Source organism: Ornithorhynchus anatinus, chromosome X5 (genome assembly GCF_004115215.2).
Source record: "Ornithorhynchus anatinus isolate Pmale09 chromosome X5, mOrnAna1.pri.v4, whole genome shotgun sequence".
NCBI classification, from domain to species: domain Eukaryota; kingdom Metazoa; phylum Chordata; class Mammalia; order Monotremata; family Ornithorhynchidae; genus Ornithorhynchus; species Ornithorhynchus anatinus.
The window spans coordinates 3140521-3150340 of record NC_041753.1 but is presented as its reverse complement, the minus strand read 5'-3'; positions in this window follow the sequence as shown (position 1 = coordinate 3150340).

The window sequence follows — 9820 nt, the reverse complement described above, 5'->3', positions numbered from 1 at the left end:
TCAGATTTCAAGGGACTAAAGGATAGTATTCCTCCTGGGTTATGGTGAGGTATCTGAGCACATAACTAACAATTATATATTAAAGTCATCAGCTTACCTGAATCAAAGTATAGGGAAATCCGTTGGTCTGACAAGGAGTTGGGGAATTCTAGAGAACAAAGTAATATGAAACCAATGGTTAAACCATTCAATTTTTCTAACTAAAATGAGGGGTGGGATTTTGTGGGGACCCCTTTAATCTGCACCCCCAGAATCCATTATATAGCTCACCGGGCCTCATAGCTCCCCCCACACCATCTCAGATACATTTCATCTCTGCTGAGCAGCAGGTGGTGGTCAAAGCCACGGGCAGGGAGGATTCTGGAAGATCGCATGAGAGAGCGGTCTGGATCCAGTCCACAAGAAGTTCCCCAGAATATGCAGTTTCCTAGAAAACCAGTAGCCAGTGGAACATCCTGTTTATTGCCGGGATCAAGGGAACACCTGACTCCTGTCAACCCGCAGACGGCTTGTGGGCTGACCTCTGACCTCCGAGCAGGACAGGGCAAAGCCCTCAGTCGAACCATTTACTCATCATCCCACTTTAGAAAACTGCCCCTCTGGGCTGCTGGCCCTGTCTTTGTTGTCTGAGGGTAAAGCCTCTGGGAGGAGGCTGCCAGACAGCCTGCCAGGAAGATGCCAGACGTCACTCAATCAATCAATCAATGACACTGATTGCGTGCGTTCTCTGTACATTCAATCAGTAGTATTTATTGAGTGCTTACTGTACGCAGAGCACTGCCCTAAGTGCTTGGGAAAGTACAATATAACAATAAACAGATAATCCCTGCCCACACGACCTTACAGTCTAGAGGAGGAGACAGATATTTATAGAAATAAATCAAATTACAGATTTGTACATAAGTGCTGTGGTGCTGGGAGAGGGGAGGAATAAAAGGAGCAAGTCAGGGTGATGCAGAAGGGAGTGGGAGAAGCAGAAAGGAGAGCTTTGTCAGGGAAAGCCTCTTGGAGGAGATGGGCCTTCAATAAGGCTTTGAAGTGGGGGAGAGTAATTTTCTGTAGAATTTGAGGAGTGCCTGCTGACAATGAGCTCACAGTCTCACTGGGCGTCAGACACTGTACTAAGCGCTGGGATAAATCCAAGCTGGTCACATTGGACACAGTCCCTGTCCCATGTGGGGCTCCCAGGCTCAATCCCCATTTTACCGATGAGGTAACTGAGGCCGAGAGAAGTGAAGTGATTTGCCCAGGCTCACATAGTAGCCAAATAGCGGTTCCTGGATTAGACCCCGTGACTTTTTGACTCCCAGGCCCCTGCTCTATCCACTACACCATGCTGTTTTTCATCCCCCAGAGGCGCCTCAGTGGCCCCCGTGGAAGCCAAATAGTCTTGTGGACTCTCCCTGGCAACTTTGGCTGGTAGCCGACTAACTCTGCCCAATTCCTGCCCCCTCACCCCACCATCCACCCCCTCCACAGTCTCCCACCCAGATGTCTGCAATGTGACCCTGGGTAAATTACTACACTCCTCTGCACCTCAGTCATCTCATCTGATAAGATCCTTGTTCACTCTTCCCCTTAGACTGTGGGGCAGGTACTGGGTCCCACTTGATTATCCTCTATCTACCCCAGTGGTTAGAGTAGCGTTTCGCACAGAGTCACTGCTTAACAAAAACAACTGTTACGATTATTACTATTATTACCGACAGATTCAGAGGTGTGGGGCTGCCAAGTGTGCTTACATACTGGTGGAAACAAATGTAAAAGCTGCAAAGGACAGGGACAAAAGAGAATTTTTAATCAATCCATTAATTAATCTTCCTTCTGCATCAACTATTCATTTGGATCAGCGACCTTTGGGCAATTGGTATTTGCCCCACCCTCCAACCCACACTACCTATGTACATTACATGTCTATAAATTACATATTACAAATTATTTATTTATTTTAATCCATCTCTCCCCCACCAGACTGCAAGCTCATGGTGGGCAGGGAACGTGTCTACCAATTGTGTTGTACTTTCCTAAGCACTTAATACAGTGCTCTGCCTACAATAAGGGGTCAGTAATGTCACGGTTGATGTTGGTGATGACGATGATGATGCCACCCCAGGTCCAGGAGGAAATGCTCCCCATGCCCTCTGGCCCTGCGCTTGAGGCTTGATAAGGGGGAGGTTCCCACCATGAGCTATTCCCCACACATCCGAGATCATCACGGTCCCCTCCGGCCCCATCGCCACCAACCTGGCTGATACGTCCTGAGGGTCTTCCGGAGGCAGGAAGGAGGGCATCATGTGGGCGAGGGCACCATGTGGACATCATGTGTGCATGGACCACCGCCCACCCAGGTGACCAGACAGGAAGGTGGGGTGCAGAGGGAAACGTAGAGGTGGGGGTTGGTCCAACCTACTCTGAGGATGAAGGTCCAGGAGGGCCACCTCCAAGTCCCCTGTTGCCATGCAGAGACCCATGAAGGCATCGCTCCTGGGATTACGGTCAGAGATCGGTCGACTCGGCATGCCGAGTGCTAAGTATCACCCATTTCCGATCTCCCCATGTCCCGGGGATCCATCCTGGCTGTACTGTGGAGGCTACCGAACCCAAGAGCAAAATGTCAACATTGGACTGTTCCCCAAAGCCGGTGTGGGGGAAGGGCAGGAAGCGGTGTGGCCACTTCATAGCGGAAAGGGCCAGAAGCCACGGCGGATGGGATCTTGGCCAATCGAGGTGCTCAGAAGGATGCCATCGCTGCCTAGACAGGGTTCCAGAGTCCGGGTGCAGGGGGCTGCCGGGTTGCGGTGGGATTCCCGGCTCCTTCCTCTCCCCCTCCCGCTGCTACTGCTGCTGCTCCTCCAGCCCCGGGCGGGTGAGTGACCCCAGCCCTGAGCAGCCGCATACACTCTCATCCCTGCTGGGGTCTGGGGGTTTCTCCCGGTGGAGCCCCGTGGCGAGCTCTGATCTGAGGCCTCTGGCTCCACTTGGGCAAGGGATGGGGTGAGGGATAGAGGCATAGGGGAGCTGGGGAGGGGAAAGACAGGGCTGAAGATGCTGGGGTCCTCGGGCTGGGCAGGGAATGGCAGGGCTGAGAGCTGAGGCTGGTCCTGGGGTAGGGTGAGGGGAGGATCCCCAGTAATAATAATAATAATAATAATAATAATAATGTTGGTATTTGTTAAGCGCTTACTATGTGCCGAGCACTGTTCTAAGCGCTGGGGTAGACACGGGGGAATCAGGTTGTCCTATGTGGGGTTCACAGTCTTAATCCCCATTTTACAGATGAGGTAACTGAGGGACTGAGAAGTTAGGTGACTTGCCCAAAGGCACACAGCTGACAAGTGGCCAAGCTGGGATTCGAACCCATGACCTCTGACTCCAAAGCCCGTGCTCTTTCCACTGAGCCATGCTGCCAGTAGGGCCCCAAGTCTAGAGTTGGGGCAGAGGAAGGGGCGAAGCTTGTGGCTCAGACAGGAACGAACAGGAAATGAAAGAATGTCTCACCCCATCCACTTCCCCACTGCGTCCCCCTCCTCAGCTCGGAAGCCCCCTCGGCTCAGGCCGGGCCACGTACAGAGGGTCTGGGGACCGGGGACCGGGGGTCCAGCCTGCAGGTTCCCTCTGTGTCCACAGGGACAGGAGCCCCACGGGAGCTGAATGGGACCATCGGGGGGATGGTCACCTTCCCCCTGGACATCCCAGCTGGGCGACGGGTCACCAACATCGACTGGAGAGCCAAACAGACCATCGCTAAGGTGAGCCCAGGAGAAGCAGGAAATCTTCCTAAACTTAACTTCGTCCTTCCGCAATACAAGGAACGACTGAGTGTCTCCACAGACTACTCCCTGACCATCAGCAACTTGAGACCGGAGGATGCTGGTACCTACAGAGTCAGAATCAACACTGTTAACGCCACCAGCAACTCCTTCACCAACATGGAGTTCTCTCTGCGTGTCTATGGTGAGTCTGGGGCAGATGGGGGTGCAGGCTGCCCTGTTCCCACCACATTCCTTTCTCCCCCAGCTGTGGGGTTGAGATCCTGGAGACACCCCATAATGGAGATGTCCCCACCTTGACAGTGGAAGCTCCTTGTGGACAGGGGATGTGTCTCTTGTTAATGATGTACTTTCCCCAGTGCATAGTACAGTGAGGGGTCTGTAGTGGACGTTCAGTCAATGCTGTTACCATTCGTGTTTCTGAGAGTGCCAGGGGGAACAGCATCTCTGCTCCCCACTCCCCCCTCCTTCCTTCCTTCCTTCCTTACTTCATTCATTCTATTTATTGAGCACTTATTCTGTTCAGAGCACTGTACTAAGCACTTGGGAAAGTACAATACAACAATAAACAGTGACATTCCCTGCCCACAGTGAGCTTACAGTTTAGAAGGGCTTACAGTTTAGAGGGTTCCTGCAGTATAGAGCTAAAATCTAGAGTTTACAGTCCTCCTTCTCCTCCTTCTTCTCCTCTCCTCCTGTCAGTTCAGTCAGTCAAGTTTACTCATTGAGTACTTACTGTGTGCAGAACACTGTGTTTGGAGCGTATTGTATCACAATAAACAGACACATTCCCTGCCCACAATGAGCTTACAGTCTGGGGTCGGAGGGAGGAGGAAGACATGAATATAAATAAATGAATTGCAGATATGGACATAAGTGCTGTGTGGTTGGGAAGGGGGTTGAATAAAGGGAGCAGGTCGGGGTGACACAGAAGGGGGTGGGAGAAGAGGAAAGGAGGGCCTAGTCAGGGAAGGCCTCCTGGAGGAGTTGGGCTTTTAATAAGGCTTTGAAGGTGGGGAGAGTCTTTGCCTGTCAGATATGAGGAAGAAGGTCCCTTCAGGCCAGAGGCAGGAGGTGGGCGAGAGGTCAGTAGCAAGAGAGATGAGATCGAGGTACAGTGAGGAGTTTGGCATTAGAGGAGCGAAGTGTGTGGGCCGGGTTGCAGTGGGCGAGTACGGAGGTGTAGGAGAGGCAAGGTGATGGAGTAACCCTGCTCACTCCCTGTCCTCTCACTACACCAGCTTCCCCCTCCACAGTCTCATGCTCAATTGTCAGCAGTGTGACCCTAGGTAATTTACTTCACTTCTCTGTGCCTCAGTTACCTCATCTTGTAAATGGCGATAAGATCCTTGTTCACTTTTTCCCTTAGCTTGTGGAACAGGGACTGTGTCCGACCGGATTGTCTTCAATCTACCCCAGTGGTTAGCACAGCGTTTGGCCCAGAGTAACTGCTTAATAAATACCATTATTATGATTATTTCTATTATTATTGACAGATTCGGAGGTGTGGGGATCGGGAGGATGCTCGGACACTGGAGGAAACAAATTTAAAAGCCACAAAAGACAGGAGAATTTTCAATCAGTCAATCAATCACACTTACTGAGCCCTTACTGTGTGCAGAGCACTGTACTGAGTGCTTTGAAGAGTACAGTATAACAGAGTTGGTAGAAAGGTTACCTGCCCACAATGAGCTTACAGTCTAGAGGGGGGAGGGAGGGAGGAGGGGCTGGGGGGGTCAGAGGCTAACACGATATCCGGGTGGGTTGGCTGGGAAGCTTCACTAGTCTGTAACACAGATGAAAAAAGTCATCAACCCTTTCCTGGACGAGGTCATCCCTAAATCCCTCAGCTCAGGGTGCTGCTCGGGGACCCTGAGTCTCAGGGGGAGAGACAGAAGGGGAGAGGAGGGGAAGAAAGGCCACCTAGTTGGACATGCTGACCCAAACCCAGTCAACTTCCTTGTCCCTCTTGGGCATAAATCCAGGGACTGAGTATTATTATTATTATCATAATTATTAATAGTAATAATTATCATCATCCCATTTTTTGAGCACTTACAACCTGCCAAACATTGTTTTAAAGCACAAGTTAGTCAGGTCAGACACAAAATCCCCATCCCCGGTGGGGCTCACAGTTCAGTCAGAAGGGAAAACAGACATCGAATCCTCATTTTACAGATGAGGAAACTGAAGCACAGAGAAGTTAAGTGACTTGCCCAAGGTCACAGAGCAGGAAATAGGCAGAGGTGGGAGTAGAACCCAGATCCTTCTGAATCCCAGATCTGGAATCTTTCTACTAGACGTGCTGCTCCTTCGAATCTCAAGTTGGGGCTTCCTCTACCATCCTTCACACATCCCCCTTCCAGCCCCTTCTTCCCCCTCCTCCAGCCCTATTTATCCCCCAGGACAGACCTAGAGCTGTTTCCGCTCGTCATTCTCCCGGCCAGGATGGGTCTTTGCCCCCCACAGGGCAGCTGGTGGAGCCCTTGGTGACGGTGAAGTCCTTGGCAGCTGACAACAGCCACTGTACCGTCATCCTGACCTGCTCCATGGACAGAGAAGGGGATGATGTGACTTTCAGCTGGACGCCCCTGGGGCCGGGGACCACCTTGTCCCCTGAAGTCTCCGTCCTCAGCATCTCCCCCAAGCTACACGTGCATGGCCACAAACCATAACAGCAACAGCTTCAGCTCCATCCCCGCTGACTGGAAACTCTGTCCCAGCCTGGATGTGCCCCCAGGGGAAAAACCCTCCCCCTTGTGAGAGTAGCCAAGGGAAGGAGGGAACTTGGAGGCTGGAATGGGGAGGGAGCACCTTGGCACCAACCACCTCTAGTCTCAACTCCCTGTGTCTTCCCTTCATGTGCTGAGGTCACCAACCCCCTCTTCTGTCTCCTCCAGATCCAGCCGGACAGGCCATGTCCCTCTTCCCGATAATGTGGATACTTGTGGCCAAGGGGCTTCTCCTCCTGTTCTTGGGGGCCCTGGGGACCAGGTTCATCCTGGGCCAGCCCCCACCACAAACTCCGCAGGAACCCAGCAGAGCCGAGATCGGCATGGTCCCCTCCGGCCCCATCGCCACCACCCCGGGAGGTACATCCTGAGGGTCTTCCGGAGCCTGGGACGGAGGGCATCATGTGAGCGAGGGCACCGAGTGTGTATCATCGCGCGCATGGACCACTGCCCACCCAGATGAGCGTACGGGAAGGTGGGGTGCAGAGGGAAAGGCGGAGGTGGAGGATGGTCTAACCTCACCCTGAGGATGGAAGTCCAGGAAGGCAGTCAGTGCACATCTCCTCCAAGTCCCCTGCTGCCACGAAGACAGAATCCTGGCCTGGTTGAGCAATGAGGCTGAGCCAGAGCGGGACATCGCTCCTGGGATTATGCTCAGCGATTGGAAGACTCGGCCTCGCCAGTTTTGAACTGCCACGCACCCCAGCTCTCCCCATACTCCAGAGTGTCAGTGGTGGCTGGGTTTGTTTTTTTTTAAATGGCATTTGTTTAGGGCTACTATGTGCCAGTCACTGTACTAAACACTGGGGTAAATACAAAATAATCAGGTTGGAAACAGTCAACGTCTCATTGTCTCAATACCTATTTTACTGATGTGATAAGTGAGTCACAGAGAAGTGAAGTGACTCCCCAAGGTCATCCAGCAGACAAGTGGCAGAGGCAGGGTTAGAACCCAGATCCTTCTGACACCCAGACCTGTGCTCTATCCACTAGTCCACATTGCTTCACAGCGATGGGAAGGCTTGTGAAACCAAAACTGAAAATGTCATTCAGCATCATATTGTTCCCCAAAGTCAGTGGGGGAAGGACAGGAAGTGGTGGGGCCACATCCCAGCAGAAAGGGCCAGAAGGCACAGCGGGTGGGACCTAGGCCTTTCCCTTAGAGATGCTCAGAAGGACGCTCTCACCACGTAGGCAGGCTCCCAGAGTCTGGGTGCAGGAGTCTGCGGGGATGGGGCCGTCTCCCCGGCTCCATCCTCTCCCCCCCCGCTGCTGCTGCTGCTGCTGCTGCTCCAGCCCCGGGCAGGTGAGTGACCCTGGCCCTGAGCAGCTGCCCATGCTCTCATCCCTGCTGGATTCCTGGAGGGGGGTAGTTTCCCTGGACAGTCCCATGATCAGCTCTGGGCCCTGGGCTCTGGCTTCATTTGGGCAAAAGATTGGGGTTCAGGGCAGGACAGAGGGGACCTGGGGGAAGGGAGAGAAGAGGCCGAGGACGCTGATGACCTTGGGGTGCGTGGGGTAGGGCGGGGCTGAGATCTGAGGCCGGTCTCTGAGGCGAGGTGAGGGGAGGATCCGCAGAGAGATCCCACGTCCAGGGATGGGATAGACAAAGGGGCGGAGCTTGGGGCACAGACAGGACTGAACGGAAAATGAAAGAACGACCCACTGCCTTCCCCTCCCTACTGTGTCCCCCTCCCCAGCTTGGCAGCCCCCTCAGCTCAGGTCGGGCCGTGTACGGTGGGGCCGAGGACCGGAGACCAGGGGTTCGGCCTGCAGGTTCTCTTGGTGTCCGCAGGGACAGGAGCCTCACTGGAACTGAACGGGGTCGTGACGGGATCGGTCACTTTCCCCCTGGACATCCCGGCTGGCCGGTGGGTCGAGAGCATCATCTGGACTTCCAACGGGGCCATTGCCACGGTGATCCCAGGAGGACCGGGAGACCCTCCTAACATCATCGCCACCACTCAGCGACACAGTGAGAGACTGAGTGTCTCCACAGACTACTCCCTGACCATCAGTCGCCTGAGACTGGAGGATGCGGGGCACTACAGAGCTGATGTCAGCACCGCTGACACCACCGGGACCACCACCATCACCAGCCAGTTCTCCCTGCGCGTCTACGGTCAGTATGGGGCAGGTGGGGGGGTCCAGGCTGCCCTGTTCCCAGAAGATCCCTGTCTCCCCCTGCTGTGGGGTTGAGGTCCCAGAGACACCCCACAACCCCACAACGAGAACACCGTCACCCTGAGAGAGGTGCCTTCTTGTGGGCAGGGGACATGTTTCTTGCTAGTGATGTACATTTCCAAATGCAGTGGCTACTCTTACCAGTCACGTTTCTGACAGTTCTGGGGGAAAATGGTATCTCCACTCTCTACTCCCGGCTCTGCCACTTGTCAGCTGTGTGACTGTGGGCAAGTCACTTAACTTCTCTGTGCCTCAGTTACCTCATCTGTAAAATGGGGACTAACTGTGAGCCTCACATGGGACAACCTGATTACTCTGTATCTATCCCAGCGCTTAGAACAGTGCTCTGCACCTAGTGAGCGCTTAATAAATACCAACGTTATTACTTCCTCCTCCTTTTCCTCGTCCCCTCCTGTCTTCATGACTGGTACCCAGCCCAGCCGGAACATGCTGGGCTCTCTCTGCCCAGCTGCCATCTGGGCACAGGGGCCTCTGAAGGCTCTGGATCAGGATGAGGTCAGGGGCACCGCTGAGGACTCTGGTGCCAACTTTTTTTAAAATTGTATTTGTTAAGTGCTTATTATTTGCCAGGCACTGTTCTTAGTGCTGGGCTAGGTAATCAGGTTGAACACAGACCATGTCCCATGCGAGGTTCATGTTCTTATTCCCCAGTGTACAAATGAGGCAACTGAGGCAACAGGGAAATTAAGTGCTTTACCAAAGGTCACATCTCAGGCAAGTGGCGGAGCCTGGATTAGAACCCCACGTCCTTCTGACTTCCAGCTCTGTGCTCATATCCATCAGGCCACACTGCTTCCCTTGGCCCATCCTGGCTCCATATATGCTCTAATCCCTTCCCTCATCCCCCAGAGATGCCTGAGTGGCCTTGATGGAAGTCAAATAGTCTTGTGGACTCTCCCTGGCAACTCTGCCTGGCACGCGGGTAACCCGGCCTAATCTCCGCCCCATCACGGCCCGGCCTCCCCCTCCAGTCTCCCACCCATTTGCCTGCTGTGTGACCCTGGATAAGTTACAACACTTCTCTGTGCCTCAGTTACCTCATCTGTTAAATGGGGATAAGATCCTTTTTTTCTCTTCCCTGTAGATTGTGGGTCAGGGACTGAGTTCCACTTG